This window comes from Schistocerca americana, chromosome 2, assembly GCF_021461395.2.
Source record: "Schistocerca americana isolate TAMUIC-IGC-003095 chromosome 2, iqSchAmer2.1, whole genome shotgun sequence".
In the NCBI taxonomy this organism is placed as follows: Eukaryota; Metazoa; Arthropoda; class Insecta; order Orthoptera; family Acrididae; genus Schistocerca; species Schistocerca americana.
The window spans coordinates 282,820,587-282,845,618 of NC_060120.1; positions in this window are offsets into that span (position 1 = coordinate 282,820,587).

A 25,032-nucleotide genomic window follows, 5' to 3' on the forward strand; every position below is an offset into this window, starting at 1 on the left:
ACTGATGTGATGTGCATTCTTGGATTACAAGCAAGCACATTCTTGACAAAAACACACACAGAAAAATTTTAAATACACGGTGTGACTATTTATTAAGAACCAATATGAGAGCAATTTCAAAAGTGTGGCTAAGTTAACTGGTACGAAAACTTAGACTACAGTGCTCAAACTCAACAGTTCTCAAACTGTAGGCTAAATTCTTTTCTTAATGACATATGTGATGTACAAATGCATTTATCATATGCTGCGATGATAAAATTGAAATCAGTAGCCTCAAATTAATACCATCAACGGAAAAGTGCCGTTTCAATGCTGGCTTTTACTATTTGCGGATCAACTATATGACGAAAAGCGACACAGAACTTACAGAAACCACCGCTATTGGGTCGGCGGCCGCATGTCTAGGTCTCTTTGTTAACAAACTGCACTCTGTCGTGCGTACAGCCCTAGCGAAAATGATCGACAAATATAAATTGACAGCAATAATGCCGTGACAGACGGCTTCTCTCACACTCACAACTGGCACCCTAAGGGATAATGACGAGGTAGTGGGTGGTCTTGTCAGCCGCTCCGCCTATCAATCGCGGGAAGGGCATTTAATATGAGCCGTCCCGACCCCCAAGGCAAGGTATTACATGCATTGTGAGAGCTGGCACATCACAGCAGGGGCCAACGACGACGTGCTTCGGTGACCTTCAGAGTACCTGACTTCCATCGCGTCCTGTGTTACAAGGAATGACGTAAAAAAACTGTTAACCAAGCCTGTAAGTACTAGCAATTCCAACTCCTATCAAGGTTTTACTGGCAGTTAATTCACTATTATCAGTCATACATAAGGTTCGATTCGTTTCGCAAATGTGCTGAACGGGTGCGAATAATAACAGCCTTTTTGATTTAGACAACTGCAGCCCTATGGGTTTCACCAACAGTTCCCTACGAAGATTACATTAACCACAAAATGACTGATTATTTCACGAAACACTGCCGTAGGACGAACGTCGGTCAAGTGACGAACTTAAGTAAATCGTAAAATACCCTGCAAAAATTGCTACTACTATTGTCGCTAATGACTGAAAAATTATGACCGGCTTTTCGGAAAGCGAAATGGAGTGAAAACAAATAAATAAAAAGATGTACAGTTGGTCGTCTAACACAAGTTACTGAAAGTTATGCACTTAACAAATAACAGAAGTAGCTAATTAAATCGTTACAAGAGGATATACTGCTGCAAAAAAGGGTTTCAATTTGTAAGTGTAAAGTAGCCAAACGCAGATATCACATTCGATACGCTGAGTACTCATCTTCACGACGAAATAGCTAGGACACTTGTTCGACGAGGGTAAGTAGGACAAACATGTTTCACATACAAACACTGTAGTTTTCTTGACGGTACTCAGATACGCAAAAAACTGACTTACAATTAGTGTTACGTTATTTGTAACAGCCGCTTGCAGCCACCGCAAACAAATACTAAATCAAACAAATCAGTTAACAGGTATCAAAACGTGACAGGTTCCCGAGCAACCCGAGTAATTATCCAACAATTAAAGCAAATATTCAACCGTGCCGACCAATGCAACATTGCAATGCATTACTCAAGGTGTGAAGTGGATAGCGAAGAACGTGGTACGTCCGAAATATAAATCAGGTGCGCCTTCTCTACTGAACGACCATTTATATTCAACTAAGGAATTCTAAGAACTTACGAAATTACTATGTTTTTTCACGGAATACGCCGAAGATTAGCAGGACATTACACTTCTGAAAAACTAGGGCACTTGGGAACTATCTTTTTACCTTTTCGTCGGTTTGACTGATTGTACATGCCGTGCTACAGAGATCCTGCTATACTGAACTAACTTGAGCTGGTACGTTGCAATCAGAAGTTTCCCTGTGCTATCCAGAAAGGGAGTACTGATCGTTTAACCTATTTCATTTTTATAATGTTCTTGTCATACTCAAAGCCGAGAAATTGACAGAATTATCTGTAATTTTACAAGAAATAAGGACATTGGAGGTATAACCAGGGTGAATTGCCTAAAACTTGCACCGCAAATACTGTGGAAATGGAAAGTGCTACTGATTTACAGTTTTCACAGAATGGAATGATAGCAGGTGCTCGTATTGTAAGCCAATACGCAGATTGTAATAATACTTAGAAAACGTATTTTTTGTGCAGACGTACACATTTCTTAAATGGAACAATGTCTATTGACATTAAAGAACTAAAAGTAGGGAGAATTAGAATGTCAGTGGTGTTTGTAGTAGGATTCTAGTGCGAGTCGTTTACGAGATATCGTAATTTGAAGAGTTCCCACACCGATAGTTGTTTGTGTCATTCAAGCTGAGTAGCTGCTACATACGATGTAGTTATGTTTGCTTACGGTGTGCTCGTGTGTTCCTTAAGTGCGCTGCGGCTTGCTAGTCAGTTAGTGTGTGACAGTCCAAGCTGTAGGTCGTGAGTGGACGGTGGAATTTATCAACGCAGAAAAAAACGGACATGCTCGTGGTGTACGGAGAGTGTAGGAAGAATGCAGTTCGTTCTTGTACGGTGTATGCGGTAAGGTATCCCAATAGACGTCAACCATTTACGCCATTATTTACCAACCTCTTCAACCACTTACATGAAAGTGGTACTGTAACACTCAGACAACGTAACAAAAGTAAACAAGTGACAACAGAAGTCGGGGAAATTAATGTTCTCGCTGCTGTTGCAGTTGATCCCCACGTTAGCTACCGCGCAATGGCAAGACGGTGTGGCAGCTGTCCCACCCATTCTCCGTGGACGTACTTTTGTACATAGGTATTAAGACGGGATACTCCAGATTATCACGTATCTTGTTATGATGACGCCACATTTACCAATCATAACCAGGTACATCGCCGAAATGTGTGCCATTGGCGCTACGGTCGCAGGTTCGAATCCTGCCTCGGGCATGGATGTTTGTGATGTCCTTAGGTTAGTTAGGTTTAACTAGTTCCAAGTTCTAGGGGACTAATGACCTCAGCAGTTGAGTCCCATAGTGCTCAGAGCCATTTGAACCATTTTTTTGTGTGCCATTGGTCTGTCGACAATCCTTGTTGGCTTCATTATGTGGAACGTCAGCGTCCATGGAGTGAAAAAGTGTGGCGTGTGATGGTGAACCATGAGCCCATAGGCCTGTTTTTCACAGACGGAACACTGAACGCGCACGAGTATCGCAGCCTTCTAACTGACCAACTTCCACGGATGCTAGAAGACATTCCTCTGCAGACTAGGAGGAACCTATGGTACCAACATGATGGCTGTCCAGCCCATAGTGGACGAAGAACTACAAATCAAATGGCTCGGAGCACTATGGGACTCAACTGCTGAGGTCATTAGTCCCCTAGAACTTAGAACTAGTTAAACCTAACTAACCTAAGGACATCACAAACATCCATGCCCGAGGCAGGATTCGAACCTGCTACCGTAGCGGTCTCGCGGTTCCAGACTGCAGTGCCTTTAACCGCACGGCCACTTCGGCCGGCGAAGAACTACAGCATGTCTTCACGAACTGTTTTCCAATCGTTGGATTGGACGCAGAGGGTCTGTAACTTGGCCGGCCCGTTCCCCGTATTTGACGCCTGTAGACTTTTTTTCTGTGGGGAAAGGTGAAAGACACTGTTTGCAAGTTCATATCAACCACATCCGATGATATGTGACGACGTATTCCTGCACTTTGATTGGCAATCTCTGCTGAATTGCTAGCAAGTGTGCAGCAGTCGTTCCATACCAGACTGGGAGCGTGTATACCGCTGTCGGCGGACGGTTAGAACACAATCTGAGATTGTCATTTGTCTCGTTACTGGCCAAGATCCACATAACTAGTGTGTGCACTTGGGTTGTTCTATAGTGTGTGCTAGCACAGGTCTGTGCAAGTGTCGGTGTGGGAACTTTTCAAACTACGACTCGCACTAGAATCCTGCAACAAACAACAGACATCTAATTTAACCTACTTTCAGTTTGTTCATGTCAACAGGCATTGTTGCGTTTAAAAAGTGTATGTCTGCACAAGAATACACTTTCTAAGTATTACTACCTTCTGTTTATTAGCTAACAACACTAGCACTTTCCATTTCCGCAATATTTGCGGCTCAAGTTTTAGATGATTCACCCTGTCTGCCTGCCAGCATGTACTCTACTAATGAAGTTAGCAACGGAGTGTCAACATGACGCTTTTCTAAGGAACTGAGAATTTAAAGTGTTGTGTTGAGTGTGGACGACCAAATAGTGATCGGGCTTGATAATGTGCTAATGACACAGCACATTCGTGTTCAACAGCGTCCAGGATCAAAATCCAGTGAATGTCGCGATAGGTTAGACACGTGACTTTTAGGAGAGTCGTTCAAGAAGGTCAGAGATCAACCATTTTGAAGTCGTTAATCACAACCACTTCATCTAAAGCGGTCACACTGTCGTAGCTTTTTACATATGCGACAAAAAAATTGTCTGCGTAGAAATATTTAGTCACAACAAAATAAAGGTCTCCTACACATGGTTTACAGTTGTGTATCGAATCCACTCCAAGGTCAGGCAAGAATTCATTTGAGGGGATATATGTAAAATTGGACTGAAACGTCGAAAGTTTGTCTACCAGATAGGTGTGCGGCATGTCAGAAATACTGTTTTCAATTTTCAATAGTGTAATTCGTATTACAAATGATGTAAAATTTCCTGTGAATCAAAATTTTTTCCAAGTGCATTACCGTCAAATTTAGTAAAATCTTGGTGAAACAAAATCTGCTCTGGTCGATATACAAAAAACGGTTTCTTAGACTCATATTACAAAAGTAGTACACCAACTTGTTTTACTTAATTACTCAGAATAATATACCACATTTTAAAAGTGATAAGTAACCTTTAAGGAAAATGTTCTTCGTGTGATAGTATGTGTTCTAAAAGCCTCCAGCAACATCCTAATCATACCATTTGACAAAAAAATTAAAAAATCAACATTATAGCCAATAATATAATAACTAAATGTGCAAAACTTGGTTCAATTATCTCTCAAACAGTAAACGTTGCATTAGGTTATATGTACCCGTGTATTTTCTCATACGGCCACCGTTACGAATGGTGTACAGCGTTTAGAAAGACCATTGCAATTTAATTTCTGATAACCATATTTAAAAATACTGCTGTCAATGAAGAAAAATGGGGTGAATAAGAACTGCCGGTGGGTGCGAGTCTCACAGAAGCGATGGAGCCAGATGCTGTCGTGGTACCCGTGCTTGATACTTGTGAGTATTGTGCAGTGTCCGCGGCGTTGAAGCAACGCCAAACAGCAAGCGTTGGTATCACTTTGGGCTATCATTGTGACTGACGGGGGTTTGTTACCGTTGTTGCGTTCCGTTTACTCCAGTTGATGGCATATTTGCATCCGCCGTTTTCGTTACTCCGTGCAGCTGTCGCGTCCACTCAAAACAATGCCAGGAAAGTAGACAAACGGCAGGAGGGAGGTGTCAGTCACGGCGCTATCAACACGCGGCTTCCGGCGGCCGCCACGGCTATCTCACGAGCAGAGCCCTGGCACCCCCTCTACCCCCACAACTTTTTCATCTCACCCAATACAACACCATGCTAAGTGTTCAGTGAACAGAAGTGTGGTGTAGGTATTAAGTCTCGCATACTGGAGGCACGTGGTTTGGATTCTCGTTCAACCGTCTAGAAATAGTTATTTCCGAAGTTCTGCAAATAAAATTTTTCATTTTCTTTCAGTGAGAGTGCAACCGACTCGTAAGGGAAGGCAGGATGGCCCATTTGTACGTATTACACAAAAGTGAGTAAAGACGAAAGACATTACCCTGAGCAACTGGCACGGAGAGACTCTCCTTTTCCCTTTCAGTTATCAGTGATCTCGTCGCGCATTGAGGGGTACAGCTTTAATCTTAGCAGAACAAATCAATAAACAAACAATAACCAACCTACACTATACACTTCTGCTTTTACTCAAAAGTAACATCTGCGACTACAGATTATCCTAATACTTCTACAAAACAGAGGCTCGTATTGTGTTACAGACTACTTGCCGTAAGTACGCGTCAAACATCTGAGTAAAGAATTAGGTACCGTGCTATTACACTTCAAGTTATTTCTTTAACAAGTTTATATGTTAGTAGGAGCAATGCCCAAGCTCAAAACGTCAGTTTTAATATACGTATACACCAAACAATTAGTGTTTTAGCGTCTCTCATCCAAGCTGACACACTAATAAGGAAAAGGTACACACTGTGTTATTGTGAAGAACCGCAAGTCAGGACGCTTCTATTGCTTAATCTAAAAGAGACCGATAAAACATGAAACATTTTGGTAGACAGTTCACAAACCCCTGCCCCTCAGAATAAACAAAAGTAAAAAGGAGCTAGCTTGACGTGAAACTGTACCCTCCAGAAGTTACAACAGCAATAAAATAAGTATGAAATACGTGTCCCATATTCCAGTAGAAGATACTGAAAAAAGGATAAAAAGAGTATCTTCCTCGCATTTGTAGTCCTGACCATAAGTGGCTCTTACTTCATTCTCATATAACCGTTTCTCGAAAATTTTGCAGCAACTAGTGTTACGAGAGAGTCGGTGGGTCTTTAATAAACACAAAATAGAAAGAATGGGATCTTCAATTGGAATCTATGTCACATGTACACGTTCCTCCACTTGCAAGCAGCAACGGAGAACTAATTTAGGGGGGAAAGGCGCTACAGGAATGTACGTACAAAGGCTGTTCACACTCTTTTGTGATATGTGAACATCGGAAGGTCACCGGTTAGAAACAAGTGCTTACCTACTCCTCGCGAAATGTGTCACTTTTATGACTGATGTGTGTAAGTAACATTTGGTCGGTAGTACTAAATGGTGTATTTGAATAATGAGTGTAAGCAATATTTGGTTGGTATGTGTACTGTGAAGTCGGGAAGGTAGGAGACGAGGTACTGGCGGAAGTAAAGCTGTCGAGGGACGTGAGTCGTGCTTGGGTAGCTCAGATGGTAGAGCACTTGCCCGCGAAATGCGAAGGTCCCGAGTTCGGATCTCGGTTCGGCACACAGTTTTAATCTGCCAGGAAGCTTCAAGCCCTATCAAAACTGAAATGTCTAACGTAAGAGCTGTGCAGGTTGTAAAGGAGATCAATACAATCTTTGGACCGGAAAGCACTAAAAAAGAAACTTATTGATATTTCTATTGGGTGGGCCTTTTTTATCGTCGTGGTGGCGTATAATCAACACGGCACATAGTTTGTGAGTGAAATGAATAAGGTGACTAAAGCAACTAACAATTTTATTACAAATAAACGACGTGTCCAAGTCAATGATGTTCCCTGCAGGTACTTCAGTTCCTTCAGCATGTACGAAAAGGGATTAAGTTGCGTTAATTGGGTTCCTAGCGTAATTGTGTCGAAGGTGCATTGATTGTACACGATTTTGGAACGTGAAGAAATTCTACGTGACGTTTAAGAGAACAAGGAGAATGCAAGAAAGATCACGTCTAAATATTCTCAGGAGATAGCCGCTATAGTTGTCAGGCAACAAAAGCAATTTCATATAAATTACGCCGTTTCACTGTAGCATTTTATATTAAAAATGCTTTACAGTGACAACTTAGGAACATCGTTCTCTTTCCACAGATAGATCGAAGAAAGCTCGCTGCGTTCGTTTCCCTTTCCTACGTTCCAAGATCAACGAACGCTGAGACTCTCTCTAGCCGGAATTGTCCCGAACATAAATCGCTTTTATACGCTACAAAACTTGGCCGCCCACATTAAGAAGCTACGCGAAGACCACCCGTCGCATTATCTCCCGTGTTTGTGATTTCCCTCCGAACGTAGCTCGTATTTACAGTCTGGCAGAAACAACAGTTGATTTAAGCCAGACGACGGATTAATGCAAATGCCGAGTCCTTAATGCCACCACAGCGTTTATCTCCCCGCTAATACATGAACAGTGGGTAGCCGTAAAAGGAAAAGAAACGCGGACGCGGGGCAATTTACGCCTGAATTTACAGCAAACTTAATTATAAGATGGGCAGGCACATCCGCGCCCGAGATAAGTTAGGCGGTCATTGGCGCGAAACGGCCGGGATAAATCGGCCGAAATAAGACGGCAGGGGGAGGGGGCGAGGAGTGGTGGACGCCCCTGAGGTGCGCAGTCACCGCCGCCAGTACGTTAATGGCCGCTGCCGACACTCACGCAGTCCCAGCGTCGCACGGCGTCGTCGGCGCCGGCGCCGGCGCCACCTCGGCTGCGCGTACTCACCTGAAACAAAAGGAAAAACACCGATTTCTCAACACACCTTCGAGGGCAAATGACATAAATAATTGCAGCAGCAGACGAGATATCACTGACCTTCCGCGAGTGACGTATGTCATAAACGGTGCAGAATTTGCATTGAACTGGCGCCCATGTGTATAAAATGATACATCATCACTGTTTTAGAATGATACGTGAAAAGAGGAAAACCAGTTAACTTGATACAATTTAAACGTTATATTGCAGAATAAAAATAGACATTCACTGAACAGGAAACTAACGTAAATAAGATGTATTTGACAGAATGACTAAACGAAGAAGCCTACGGGATTCAGCTATAGGGAAGAGACGACGATGTATTTAAGACATACAGCACTTCTTATAGGTGGTATAGCTAGGGACGTTAAATACCAGATTCGATACGATATACGATAGCCATAGAATGGGTAAAATTTAACCGACAGTACTGCTTTTTCATGTATCGTCAAGTTTTTCTTTAATAAGGAAGGCTTTACTCTGAATAAGAGGAGATATATAGAAATTAGTATATATTTGCATGAACCGTCTTAGTGTAAAATATAATTGGTTCAAATGGCTCTGAGCACTACGAGACTTAACTGCTGAGGTTATCAGTCCCCTGGAATTTAGAACTACTTAAACCTAACTAACCTAAGGACATCACACACACCCATGCCCGAGGCAGGATTCGAACCTGCGGTCGCGCGGTTCCAGACTGTAGCGCCTAGAACCGCTCGGCCACTACGGCTGGCAATATAATTGGAAACAGAATCAGTAAAAGACAAATATCCCAAAAATGAAATAGAATAGAGAACTTGGCGTAAGTTTCACGCTGCAACACACGTGTATCGTTATTACAAGCGAAAGTGTTTTTGTAGTAGCTTCATCAGCAAACTCAATGTGTGACAATACAGGGGTCGGGGAAAGAACTTAGATTAGAGCGTCACCCTGAGAGCAACATGTATAAAGATCTGTAAAATCAAAACAGGGCGTGAGCTCACACAACTGACCTTTCCCGGCGTGTCTCCGTACAGCGCTGTCTCGGACTTTGTGAGGGAACCAAAATCCCCGTATTTCAGGTGAAGTAGTAAGGCTGACTACTGTTACGCTCCTCGTCTAATACATCACTGGAGGAAGCAAGCAGTACTCGGTTGCATTCGCGTTCGACACTGATGATTATTTTTAAGTATTAAACCGTATTGCCATCTTCGACAGTTCAAGATTTTTAAACGAATTTTTCTTTGTTCCATCATTCACATATGCTCTGTCAGCTGATTTCAGTACGAGAGCATAATTACGCGCAATGTCTTACGTTCAGTGCAAGTCATAGCACATAAATGGCATTAAAACTCGTGTTATTAGTTACATTTTATCGACAGTGGACAATGTCTCCTACTTATTACAAAGTGAAAACAAACAAAGCCGCCCATAACTGTGTAAATAATGGCAGAAGAGGAACGGCGTCGGATACTCACAAATTTTTATAGCACATTCTGCCATAGCCTTGTTACTCGCAACATGAGCTGCAGTACCTCGATAATTGGCAGTAATAAACAGCTGATTGAGATAACCCCAACAACATGCGAAGAAACTGTCCTCCGCAAGTTATCTTCGGAGCTTATATTATACAGACAGTAAGTGCTGCACTTTTTGTACACTGTTTATCTCCGACACACGGCCAAAGGGCTAGTAAGTGCCTCTAATATTTTAAAGGGAAGCTGTAGCAAACAAGAGAACATTACAGCCCAGGTGAACAACATATGTTATCTTTGGGAGCTCACTCCCAATTAAAATTTGTTATTGCACCCGCGCACGTCAGCTATTTGTTAGCTCTCTGGTTGAATTATGCTAAACGGAATATTCACTGAAAGGTATCGATTGATTGCCGCACGTAACGTAAACGTCTCACTGTAACTAAGTGTCTTCATCGTTACGCTCTAAGTGTGTACCGCCGTCAAGATAAGGGCGCCTCCTGCTCTCCCAGTTCCGTCACTTGAACTGAACGCTGTAAGCGCCGCTACTTGGCCGAGGGAAACCCTTGCAGTGCTGCTTCAGACTAACGTAATATATAATTTGTCACGCGATATGCAGATGTATTTTTTCGTGTGTCTGCCAGTTGACATATTTCAGCATTTCCGATACACATCTTCTTATGGGGCAAAGAAGCCTGAGACATTTCACGCTGTCTTTCTTTGCAAGCCTGTGACAATTCACGCTGTCCTCCTTTGCATATTCTAGAAATTCCTATGTTACTTCAACCTGATAGACATTCCGTACAATTTAGTACTCAGTATACAAATGATTAGCGACCAATTTCTTTCGTACAAAAACTGAAACTGCCAATATCCTACAAACAAAGAAAAGGGCCACAGTTTATATCACTCGAGATTCTCTGATTACAGTTCCGTTCATAGTTCCACGAACTGTTAATCTCAGATACAAGTAAGAGATACTGTACTACAGTTGTTAAATGGGCATATGTAACTTGACACGCTCAAGAATTCGTGTCATCGAATAAAGACCGTCTCGGCCTATAGTCAGATTGGTTGCTGTTTGCAAATGTATTGACCTCCCAGGCCCAAGATATCATATCAACATTTGCGTCTGTACTCTGCGATCACAGTGAAGTGTGTGGCACAGGGTACTTTTACAGTACCCTATATAATGGTTTCTTCGTGTTCCAGTCACAACGGCAGCGTGAGAACAAAGAATGCTTACAGGCGACTGCACGAACCGTTATTGGTCTAATTGTGTCTGTACATCTCTACGGGCTAGATACGTAAAAGTTCCTAATATTCGTAGTTTCTGCTGCGAAAGATGGGCTTTAAAGCTTTTAAAGAAGTTCTCGAGATATACGTGCAGCGTCTTCCTTGGAGTGTTTGTCGTTTAGGGCATATCAACATTTCTGTTACATTCTCTCGCCAGTCAAAGAAGACAGTGTCCTTCCGCATCGTCATTCCTCGTGCAAGTTCAATGCTTCAGTCCGATCTCACATGGGTCCCATACACTTGAGTTGTATTCCAATATGAGCTGTACGTTATTTCGTATGCGATCTCTGTTGTAGACAAACTGTAATTTCCAAGTTTACTACCAATAAATCCTTAGCCCTCCATTCGTTTACGCTACAGTCAAGCCTATCTGTTCGTTCACTTTATATGACATAACAGATTCTAGTAGTGATTCATTAATCCTATACCCAAATGAAAGCACACTTTTACGCTTCTTGAAGTGTACAGATATGAACTTCTCTACATCAAGAACTTGGTCTTCGCATTTCCGAAATAAGTCGTGCCATGGCAACGTCACGTGCTGCTGGCAGGCGCTAAAAATGGCTTAACGATACGAAACTGTCTAACACAAATGTCCGCCTCGCAGGCACAAGAAAGCGCCCCTGCCAAAGGAGCACGAGGCTTCCGCTAGAGGTCGCGTGGCCGTTGTTAGGCGCTTCCTGCGATCGAAATGATCAAATGCGAGCTCGTGGGAAAAGTAGGAGGGTGCGCTTTGTCGCGCCGTGGACACAGGTAGGGATGTAGGTCAGCGCAGCGCACAATGGCGGCTGCCTGGAGCGAGGGGAGCAGCGTGCCGCGCCGGGTCGCGCTCTATTCCTGTCGGGATAGGGTCGCGGCGCGGCGCGGCGGGCGCCGGCCGGAAGTCCCGATATACACAGCCGACTGGCGGCGTGCCACGGCGGCCAGCTTATCTCGCCCCGCTCTCCCACACTGCCACGCAGCGGCTCTCGCTGTCGTCCCGGCACTTGGCTAATAGACGTGAGGCACTCGAGGACCAGCTGATATCTTTTCTTTTGTTCCCCCTCTTCGGCCAAGATTTGTTGTGGTTTTTCTACGGGCTACTTCGCGTTGTTTCGGTGACGGCGTCAGGACTGCGTTCGCTACTTTTGTCCCCGTGTACTTCTCGGTGCTACATCACCGAAATAACCAATACTGAAAGTCTGTATGTGACAGTGTGGTGCTGACTTAAGAGTCTTCCTAAAATAAAGAGGTACGTTTCGTACATTTAGTCAAAGCTCTACGTCTTCGAAATGCGTGAATTATGATAAGCTGGGGATGAAGCGACACAAATCCTGTAACCTTAAAGTTACTAACACGTGCTTAAATCGAAGGAAAAGTTGTTTTCTGAGTTGATAAAAAAAACTGAAAAACATATCGAGAAACTTTAATAGTTTCGTAGACTAGCTTGCTTTCTGGGGGAATGCTGCCACCGACACGCTAAGATTTTTTTTCCCCCTTCAGTCTCTTTTTTTCGGCTTCTTTGTACGTCAGCATTAGATGTTTTGTACGTGAACCGAACAGGCCAAGAGGTTGCACAATTAGTATGCAAAAGGTAATGAACACCTGATGAACTAAAAAATTGAAACCAGTGTTGATACAATCTGTATGACCCAAGACTGGAAGAAAAGGGAAGAGTGAATCTAATAGTTTCGTAGTGACCCGCCTCTGGCAAAGTCTTTGTCATGAATCGGATCGCGTTAAAGCGGAGATCCCGTATAACTGGTTGCCAAAGTCAATTTAAAGCCCCAAGGCAACTCATGTCCAATACGGCCACGTCTAGTCATTGCGGTGTTCAAACCTCAGCTTTGCTTACTATGACTCCTTACGCTTGGTTGTACGTAATGAATCCTCACTATCGGGGTCATTCCCGGCGGAATAACGGTTCAGTAAGAGATCTAACTATTCTCTTCTTCGCAGCTTACCTGTAGTGATACAGGATAAAATGCTTGAATACCAGCGAGGAGTGGAATTTTAAGGAAAATGACTGGAAACACTAACGAAAGTGCGGCAGGATGGGGTTCTGGTCGATAACGGGGAGCGATGTTTGCTTTCCGCTGTCGTCATCGGTGACAAGCCGAGATGGCCGGCGTCAAACAGTAATGAGCCGATAGATGTCGACCGCTAGGCAAGCAGGGCGCGGTCAACAGAGGAAGCGGAGCGGAGCGCGCGGCCTCTTCAATATGCATGCGCGGGTCACGGCTGCTTCCAGGCGTGTCACTCCCCTTAATTGAACCGCGACGCCCTCCAGCGCCACCTCCACCGAATAATACCGTCCTGACAGCGCTACCTTGTTCTTGTGGTTCGATTCTCGACAATCGCACCACGTGTTCCCTCTTCTAAACACGACAACGACCCCCCCCCCCCCCCCCCACCGCAACAAACATTCATCAGCCTCACTGCACAAGACAACGTCGCTCGTACCACATCCACGAGCAGCAGACAAATTGGAGGAATCCTAATCATTCAGCTTCTACTATTATGTTTGCACTCTTTTAGCGTTCCCTTAAAATTCTCTCTTTCTTTTTCCGGAGCTACTCGCTGCACCACCCTTTAATCGCCAATCGTCTTTGGTAACTTCAGTTGTGTCGGCCTCTCACAGTATCAGTTGTACGTCCCAGTGTCACCTCCTTTCCGCTGCATATCTGTATTTCTTATCCACCCTCGTGCCGCGATATTATAAACACTCCAGCAAAGGTTTTAATGTGCTTCTATTCAAGCCTCTCGCAAACTTGTCTACAGCTACTCTTCTAAAACGTCTATCCTTAATTAAGTAATGGAAAGCGCTCGCATAAAAAATATATTTTAAGATATCATTGCGCTTTAACATTTATAGACACAAAAATACTTTTATGTCCAATCGCTGAAATTATTGTTAAGCATTTCCCGCAGAATGTTAAATTAACACGCTGCTCACCAATAAGTAAATTTCGCTGTCAGATATACGCTACTAGATGTTGAATATGAGTCTAAAATTGAGGCGGACATCGAAACGAACACGCAAGTTTTGTAAGAACTCTTTCACTTTTAACTCCAGTGAACACAATCTTGCTGTTACATCCTAAATATCTATCGAAATTGAATGGAAGGTGTAAAGTGCTACAGCTTTTATTGCGTATACGTAGACTTCTGCAAATTTTGAGGTACAGTATTTGCATGTGGTCTCCCTAGATATCTGAACTAATTGTCCACTGCCGACTTTTTGTTTCCAGCGCAAAATGACGCAGCCAGATTTCGTCGATTGTAACGATCCGTGACACAAAAAGGCATCAAATTCCTCCAGCAGTTCAAATGTTTTCTTTGAATCTTGTAGTGTGTTGTGAGAATTCGTGAGTCCGGTCATGAACACACCTTTGAATATCCAAGCGTCTGAATCACTGCACACGCACCCCCAGTGCCCACCGATATCTGTACAGACAACTGTCGAGAATAATGGCATCCGGGCGGTTAACCTTGTCGTAAGCAGTGGCTTTCTACCCATCGCTCAACAGTGTTCTTACCACCTGCGTAATTTCCTTACACTGCACACAAAAGTTTATGAATGTTCATCAAGGTTTCCTTCTTTCTCAACCAAGAGCTGTTTGCAACGAGTGTCTTGCGCAAACTGTTTTGCCACCAATCGAATTTATTCGTAACTTCCTACACATGCAGAAGAAACCTCAAATTAGAAGCAACCAAAACGACGTTTCCGTATATACATTAAAAGCTGTAAAATTATTATATTACATTTATAGAATGGCCCTCGTAATAAATGTTTTCTTCGCGGTTTCTTGTTCCACCGGAACATTTTATCAGGTACCTCGCGTAAGCTGATTTATATATCATGTTCACACTAATGTTCCACTATAGATAGGCATACAGATACAAAGCAAGGTCGAGAAATTAAGACGCCCTCAAGCAGATTCGGACAGAGCGACATGAAGTTTTCAGTATATATTACGAACCAATGCCAGCATAAAGACTGCTTGTGGTAAGGAAGCGTCACGATACTCCTGCTCATTTTTGTTATACACTGCGACAGAAGTGCTCCAAACGGATAGAAAACTGCACTTCTGAATACGATATCCGATGAGTGCGAATAGTTTTTATAATAGTGCCCTCAAAATCATTAATAACAACACATTACACCATATTTATCTTTCTTTAGTTTTCTACGATCCGGAAAGGTACGAAACGGTGCATAACAGAGCAGTTTGTTTATATTGTTTATATTTTCTTGTAACCTACAGATATAGACTATAGTTTTCTTTCACGAACAAAAAATGGCTAGTAAACAGCAGAACACCTTATCTTCTGCATAAAGACATCGCATATGGCTCGACAACACACAGTTTTCTTCGCTACAGATCCAGTCAAATCAGCGAATGTGGAAGGTGGGAAACTTGTATGGAATGCAATACCTACATTATTTAACGTACCAAATAAGCCATCACAGCTGTAGCTGAAGGGAAAACCACACAGACGTGATAATAAAGCGTCGATAGCTACAGAAGTCTTTCTCAACAAAGAAGAAACCAATTTCACAATTGATGCTCTATCTGAGCCGCAAACGGAAATAATCCAACACATTCGCTTTTGAAGCGAAAGTAATTACATTTACAAAAACATTGATGTTTTAGTTAATCGAATGTAGTGTCAGAATGTACGAATGATTATATCCATACAAAATTGTGTGTCAAGGAAAGTGGCTATAGTAATAAGGACGGACAACAAAAGAAATACATGAAATATATGTTAATATCATCTTGTTTTCAAAGCGGGGAAACCTGCAGTTAGACGCATATTCGAAAGTACTTTCCATGAATAGGTTGTAGTTTATGCTGCTGCATCAGTGTGATTCGACTGTTACTACATTTATTTCACTATCATTCGTGTCTCCTGATCATTTAAGAATGCTTGGAACGCAAAAATATAATAATTATTTCGTCAATTATATAGAAAACCAACTGAAAACAAATAATCCTACGGTTGCCTTTCTTGCCGCTCGGAGCACTAGCACCGTTATATCTGCCACATGATAACTGCCGCGACTGTGGTTAGCGTAATCGTTGGCCGAGGGAGAGACCTGTGCTTAAAAGACAGACGAGTACAGACGAAGCCGCCGAAGGCGAGCCGTGCTGCGTTTTGTCATGTCACAACGGTCCCCCGCCCAATTAACCTCATCTCTCCTCGTTAGGGCTTGCGTAACGTAATTTTAGAGAACAGCAAAGCAGGCACAAACTGCACAACCAAACGCGTGTTTCTCTGCCTCGAGTGCGGTTTTCACTTTAAGTCTTAGGAGTCAAAAACGAATACCCTCGCCTCACACAAAGCTGCGAAGTACCTCGCTAAACGATCCGATACAGCCATATTGTTTTGCTCTTCCGCTTGTCTTGTGTTAAGGTTCCCGTCACTCCAGATTCGGATTATTTGTTGTTTCTCAAAATCAGTGTAAACGGATGGTATGTGTAGACAGTCGTCAGCAGATGATGAAGTCGCTAGAGCCAAAAGCGAACCGCAGCGGAGGCATCTGCGGACGGGCGTACGTTGCGGTCGTCCGGCCAGCGATAGGCGCGGGGCGGAAGCAGATATCGCATCCCGCCCGGGCACAGTACGCCAGCGACCTTACAACTCGCCAACGTGGACAATCTCATCTTCCTGCGTTCATTCCCCGCTACAACTAAGGCACGCCGTACTATTTATTTTTGTAAATTTCGTTTTTTTTTTTTTTTCTTCAGGGAGCGTCCAAACAGTATTAGTTTGCTTTGGGAATCCCTGTAGACGTACCTATTTAGTGAGAAAATATTTATAGTAGTTCCCCTTGCAGAATAAAAACGAAGAAAAAATTCTATTTCTACATAAAAGAAATAACTTGGTAAGCAAAATTAAAATAATTCGTACCCTCAGATCCATTGCTTCTTTCCAAAGAATTGCACCTGGTGTTGCCAAACAATATCAAAAGCTTCTCTTTCACAGCAATTAACTCGATATTCGAACGTCGTAGCCGCACTGCATGCTTTGAATGTTTCCCAAAGCGTATAAATAATTTAAATGTTCGCTCCTCTTTGATCCCTCTTCTACGGGGTGACCACAGTGACACCAGCCAAGGTGCTAAGACTCTTACACTATCTGGTCAAAAGAGTCCGGACACCTATATAAAGGGTGTTAGGTTAGTTAGGTTTAAGTAGTTCTAAGTTCTAGGGGACTGATGACTCTCAGATGTTAAGTCCCAAGGTGCTCAAAGGCATTTTTGAGTTACCACATTCATTCAATTTCATTGGCGGTGACTTCAATCTACCGTCAGTATGTTAACAAAGTAAATGTTCAAAACCGGTCGTAGGCAAAAAACGTCAGGAACTGTATTACAAGTTGTTCAATACAAGGTATACGAACCAAACGCTGGATCATTTGTAATTTTTGACTTCAGGATGTCTCCTCATAATTTTGACTATTGCCTGCTCGCAATGTAACTTTGGCGGTTGTTAAAAATTCATTCTGATGAAGACATCCCTCGAGGTGTCGAAACCTAAGCCAATGTATTAAAAATTATTTGCAATCGGTTGGCTGAGTTACTTTTCCGTTGAGACTTATACACGGTTGCTGAGAGACTGCCACGTTTAAAACTGCAAAATATAACTTAAAGCAGAAAAAAATCGCTTGACGCCTTCGTAAGAGATAGTCTCCTCTCCTTTCCAGCTAAGTATGGAATCGTAGACTAGATGTGGCTTAAATTCAGAGAAACAGTATCTTAGACAATTGAGTCATACTGAATAAATTAATAAAACACTGTAATGATCCCACAGCTCAGAAGCAACGAAAAAAGAATACGAAATTTAAAACAAAAATGTAAAATCTCCAAGTTGGTGATGTTTTAGTGAAGCTCGAAACATTACGTGGACTTCAATGCAAAATGTTTTTAATAGCTTCTACAACGAAACTGTCTCTAAATGACAGAAAATGCAAAGAGATTCTGGTCGTATGTAAAGCAGACCAGCAGCAACACATAATCAATACCTTCACAGCGTGATACCAATGGTAATATTATCAATGTAGCGCAACTAAAGCGGAGTTATACCAAAATTCCTTCCCTACAGAAGACGAAATAAATATTCCAGAATTCGAATCCACAACAACTGCCAACAGGAGTAATTTAGAAGTAGACATCTTGGTGTAGCGAAGCTGCTTAAAGAACCTAATAAAGACAAGTTTTCTGGTCCAGACTGCATACCGATTAGATTCTTTTCATTGTATGCTGATGCAATAGTCTCGTACTTACCAAAAGACTGAAAAGTTGCACAGGTCACACCAATATGTAAGAAGGGAAATTGGAGTAATCCGCTGAATTACAGAACCACATCACTGAAGTCAGTTTCCTGTACGATTTTGGAACATATACTGCGTTCGACACTATGAATTACCTCGAAGGTAACGGTCTATTCACACAGTCAGCACGGATTCATAAAATGTCATTCTTCTGAAACACAACTAGCTATTTATTCGCACGAAGTAATTAATACTATTGACAGACGATCTCAAACTGATTCCTTATTTTTACGTTTCCAGAAAGCTTTTGATACCGTTCCTCACGAGACGTCTAATCAAACTGAGTGTCTATGGCATTGCGACTGGGTTCGAGATTTCCCATCACAGGTCACAGCAATACGTAAGAAAGGAATCTGGAATAACACGCTGAATTACAGAACCACATCACGTAAGAATCTTGGGAAAATCATCCAGTAAAACAGAAGTGGTATCCGGCGTTCCCCAAGGAAGTGTTGTAATCCCTCTGCTGCTCGTAACCTACAGTAAAGATTCAGGAGGCAATCTGTGCACTCCTCTTAGATTGTTTCCACATGAGGCTGTCATTTAGTGAGGTCATAAGACAATCAAAACTAATTTCAAAATGACTTAGACACGATATCTCTATGGTCTGAAATGTGGCAACTGTATCTGAACAAGAAAGAGTGTGAGGTCATCCAAATGAGTACGAAAAGACATACGTTAAATTTCGGGTAGACGATACATCACACAAATTTAAAGACTGTAACAATTCAAGTAAATACCTAGCAATTACAATTACTAACATTTTTAGTTGGAACTATCACACAGATAATGTTGTGGGGATGGCAAACCAACGATTGCGTTTTATTAGCAGAACACTTAGAAGATGCACCAGATCTGCTGAAGAGACTGCCTACACTTCGCATTAAAAATACGTGAGAATTGAAACAGATCAGCGGAGATGATATTGGCCATAGCTTTTCAACGTGAACCAGAACACAGCTACGTTCGCAGGGAGGTGGGTGATATCCAGTCAGAGGGTGGTACCTCCGTCCCTAGCAGCTCACCAGTGTAATGAGTCGCCAAGGTGTTTGCTTGCGTGAATGCGCCTTACCACGCCCGTGGCCAGCCAGCAATTACACGCCCCGGCCTGTTAGCCTGTTCTAAGCTACGCTACGAGAAACATCAAATACCCATCGATTTTACAGGTGCCTGGCAACCGTTTCCACAGGAACACGAATTTGCCTGAGCTAATAATTTTGTCTGGTTATTCGCTTCCTTTACTTAGACTTTTTTCTCGTATTTTCCGAATGAATTCTGCGCAAAGAACATGCGGCATTTTTGCTCTGCTTGGTGTAGTTGTCTGACTTCGTTCTGACTATAAAATATTAATTAATAAGTAAAATGTTTAAGTGTACAGGACATCTGGCAAGGCAAAAGAATGAAGAACTGCATCGGACAAACCTTAGGGTTGATAAAAGAAAGAACAACGTTTTCGGTATGTACAAGCATTAGACCTGTGGTCACTACAAACTGATCCGTCACAGTATTACTACTACAAAGGATGATACTTTATGATGGTCACAAATCTGAATCAATGACATGGGAAAAAAGTGAGTCTTAAAATTAACGTGCCCGCGTAACAGCATTGATAAATTAATTTGAAGTGTATAAAACAATCAAGTATCTCACGATCACCACCAGCGTCAAGTTGCGGTTTCATTTCGGCCATCGACCTTCTGTCAGGAGTAAGCATGGATATGTTCCGTCGGGCCGTAATCTCCAGTCTTTCCTGTTTCCAACAAGACTGATTGTTCATTCACCATATGTGACGCTTAAGCAGTGCAGGTTCAATTTCAGCAATGTTTACCAAACTAGTGTTACCCACAGATAAGTAGAGTTGTACATGTCACTGAATTGCCTTCCATCTAAGGTCCCCCAGTAAGTTTTCAGTTCTGCTTCGTATTACTGTTCGGCACTGATTTCTTTCGTTCATATACACAGACATTTTCAGGTTCATCTTTTCAGATAGAGCTATACATTATAAAAAGGGCGTTCAAAAAGTTTTGCACAGTAGTCTCTACATTTTTTTATTTTTTACAGGAAGAGAATGAAATTTTTTGTGAACATACTTGGAACATTTAGCTATATATTGAATCTACTCAATGTAGCCTCCAACAGCCGTGACGTATCTGGCCCACCGTTCTTCCCATGATGTAAATGCACTTTGGTAAAATTCTGGGGATTGACTTTTACACCATCGCTTGACACAAGAAATAAGGTCTTTCTCACTATCAAATGTTTTACCGCGCAGGTGGGCCTTCAGATGACCAAAGAAGTAAAAATCAGACGGAGCCAAGTCCGGACTGTAGGGAGGATGCGGAGCAACTTTCCAACCCATTTTCCCGATTTTCTCCTGCGTCATAAGGGCTGTTTGGGGTTTGGCATTGTCATTGTGTAGTCCGATTAAGCTGAACCTGAATCTGTGGTCTGTAGGTCTTGATGGCACGTCGCAGCTTATCCAATGACAAACAGTAACCAGGTTCCAAAAAGTCAATGAAAATGACACCACACTGATCCCAGAAGGCCATCATCTTTCGGCCTGCTGTTCGTGAAAGTCTTGGTTTCTTCTTCCGAGGGGAACCTGGATGACGCCACTCCATGGATTCGGTTTTGCTCTCAGGTTCGGACAAAAACAACCATGTTTCATCCTGGGTAATGACGCCGTCAAAACACTGTTTCCACTCTTCAGTAATGAGTTTTCATGAGACACTTGCGCACGTTCTTCCTCATCGTTTTCATTTCTCTTGTCAGTAATCTAGGCACCCAACGTGCACAGATTTTTCTGTACCCCAGTGATTGTACCAGTGATACCACACTACCCAATGACAAACGAGCCATTTCAGCAAGCTGTCGTGTCGTCACACATCTGTCATTTTGGATGATTTGATCAATAGTCTTTTTATTCACATCACTCACTGCCGTCGATGGTCTGCCGCATTGTGAATTGTCCAGTAGAGAGGAATCACCTTCTTTAAACCTCTGCAACCACCGCTCGATACTGCTGCGATCCACTGTGTTCTCCCCGTAAACAGTGAGCAACTTCCTGTGTGAATCGATGTGGCAGAGTCATTGCCAGTCTTGAAGAGGCACTCTATCACCGACCGTTGCCCCAACCTGACATCTAATTCACGGTCCATTATGGCACACCTATGAATAAAGGAAAATACATTTATATACCAATTTATAGCTAAATGTTCCAAGTATCTTCACAAAAAATTTTATTCTGCTCCTGCAAAAAAATAAAACAATTAGAGACGATTGTGCAAAACGTTTTGAACGCCCTTTGAATAAAGGTGAGCTTTCGTCTCCCGTCAACACTCGGGTGACCTGGACGTGATGCGACATATCCGTTACGTAGAATGCACAGGTCTTGACATTAGCAGCACTGCTTTTCGGTCTACCCCTGTGTGTCGCGACGACGACCCAGAGCGCTCCGGTTACCAGCGGTCGAGGCGTGCGTGAGCAGCCACCTGCCGGCTGTCGGATTCGGGGCTGCCCAGGGCCATTACGTCACTCTTGCAAAGACTCACAATCGGTCGCAAAAAACGGTAGCACGCGACGACAATACATTCGGAATTGCTCCGCTGTAACGGGATCTGGTCGAAGCACTCGCTTCTCATCACAAAATGCTAAATCGTTATCACAGCACTTTCGCCGAAAAGAAAAGATGAGAATAAGTCACTAAAAAGAAATCTGAAAGTCCTTGCAATGCAACTTGGTCTTAGAGGTTGACAATTTCGAACATTCTTGCACTAGTGGACGCCATGCCTACTGTTAGAGGAATTTCACAGACACCATACACGTAACTTACAACGCACGATTGGAAAAAAAAACCGAAATTATTCCTTGCAAACACTGATTTTTTAATTTATAAGGTTGACAGCTTACTTGTGACTGGCGATGCACGGCCAACAATCGGCCTGCGGCAAGTACAAGCAGAGAATTGATTGTATTAGCCAGAACCCTCGAAATCAAGAATTAATTATATTCTCGTGATAATGAAGTGGCAGTAACATCCAAAGGAGAGTTTTCTAGCAGACTGTGTTCCAACTAGGATTTTAAGAGCAAGTCGCCTCGTTCTGCGTTAGCTTGTTTGACCGCAAAACGGCGGATCGCTGTAGACCTCTGTCGCCACACATCGCGCGTGCCACGCCGGACTACCATGCTGGCCACGCGGCCTTCACGCCTCCCACGGCCACAAACCGTAAAGCAACTCCGATCAGTGCGCTTAACGATGCAACCGCTAGCGGCTAGTCGCAAAACCATCCACATCGTCTGTTATGTTCCGTGCCACGCAGCGATCAAACATTAACTTTTTTATTTTTTACTTCATTTCATTTCAGATTTGGCGTTCATTTTCAGCTGTCTCCAATATCAGCAGTGAAAGTCATATTATAAAGGATTATCTATCTAAATAATGATGGCTACGTCAAAATGACACTTACCGTTGCAGAGATATAAATGGGAATCTCACTACATGAACTTCACACTTCATCAGTGTGCCAGTCCATATGATTGAAGGATGAACTCACGGAACGGAAAGCGAGGTGATTATTTATATAATTTGAAAGCTGTTTTTTTATGCTTCTGCAGCTTTAAGTTTTACGCTGCTAACGATCTGATTACACAAGGTTTTTAACTATGTAAACTATGTATTTTTAACTTCGTCATAAACAGGTGCCCGTGATGAACGGTCAAGCAGCATTTACATGCAGCAATAGCAGTAGTAGTAGTAGTAGTAGTAGCAGCAGCAGCAGCAGTATGGAAAGAGCGACAGACTGGAGACGTCATACCGTGCATACATTTCATCTCGCATGCCGCATGTGGCGTATTCTAACTCACTTCCGTAAGCACAGTAGAGGCTTTAGCGTACGAGGGCACCCAGCATAGGAGATCCGTTGTTTCGGCTGCCAAGCTGAGCACAAGCACGAAACATTTACTGCACACAGTACAGACGAGATTCCGTTCAGTCTATATTGCACACTACTTATAGATTTCACACAGGTCCTGCGGCGGACCTCTCCTGTTCAAACGAAAACGTCGCTTCACTTCTCTTCAGCAGTTACACTCACCCCATGTTGTTCTATCAAAACGAAGTAAGACGACGTCTTTCGGGATTACGTTACTCCTTTTACCGACGTAAAACTGTCAACAGCTGAACTAAAACTAACAAATGCTAAGCTTAAAGACAGCGGTAGGAAACTGAATACAACTACGGACAATACTAATCAACTTAACAATGTCGTCCATTAAAGCTGTAATACGACGACAATGCATGCGTCCGTGCTCTAGCATAATCACCCACAATAAACAAATTTTCTTTTCCGTGCATTGTGCACAGGCCAAAATGAAAGAACAGCGTGTGATCTTCGTCAACCGCATGGCAGACAGCACGAAGACACTATGTTATGCAAAATTTGTTACTAAACACAAATGCGAGGAGCCAGTTCATGTGCGCAAGAAATAAGATACAGTCGCTGTGTCTTGTTACCTCAAAAGCAACGTACGTTACCCGCGACATTTTCGATGTCACATGTACGTACCTCATACACTTATTATACTGTGTGCCCGTAAGTGTTTTTACATCCGTGTATTATTCCGCAGGCCACTGTGCGGGACTGGTATATCACTGGACGCCTAACAGTCTAGCGTAATAGCCCTATAATGATCGACCAGGTTGACTTAAATGAACACCTAATTGGACTACACTCCAACGGCGACAGCAATTATTTCGCGAGCGGAGCCGGGGAAAATGCAGACCGCCGAACGAAAATGTATAGGAAAGAGCTCGCCCAGCCGGCTGTTCATTAACTGGCGGGCAAGACCGCGAGCGCAGCAGTATCGGCTGCAGTGAGCGCGGCGCGGCGCACACGCAACGCAAATTAACACTCGCGCGGGGCGGGCTTCCCCGCGGCCCGTGTAATCAATTACCGGCGACAAATAAAAATGTTCCGCAGCAACAATTGCGCCGACAGTTTATCACTGGCCGCCGACGCCGCAGCAATCCCAGGCTGGCGTAAACCCGATAAATTCGAGGCGGTGAATAACGAGACACGTTCGGAGATGGTTTCGTCTAGTTAGGCTGCGACGAGCCACCACAATCCACAGTGAATCCAGGACGCACCGTACGCTCTCCATTTGCGGCCGCAACACCAGAGCAGGACTCATCACTAGTATTTCGGTCTTCACTTCCTCTGTATTCGTCACGACCTAACGTGTGTTTAACTTGAAGGTGTTGAAACTGGACGAGATTATCTCACTGATTTAAGTACACGAAGCCTGTGTGAAGCCTAGATCCCGTTAATAACCGACGCAGAACGAGACCAGATAAGTCACATGGCACTGCTGATGTAGATTAATTTTCACTTCGTTCAACATCCGGTTCGTCGAAGTGAAACGACTAGATTTTGATTTTCCATAATACTACATGCAAGTTTTCACCAAATTGCACGACTTCAATAACATAAGCGATCTGTGTTAGATAAATTTGAATAAGCGTCAACAGTGCTGATTTACCTGCGTGCAAATAAATTACCACGCCTAGTGAAACTGACAGTGTTTAACTAGTTACAATTATTTCCTTATTAAAGCTGCTCATTGGGACATTATAGGAGTCCATAACAGACAACATCCTCGACTCAATACC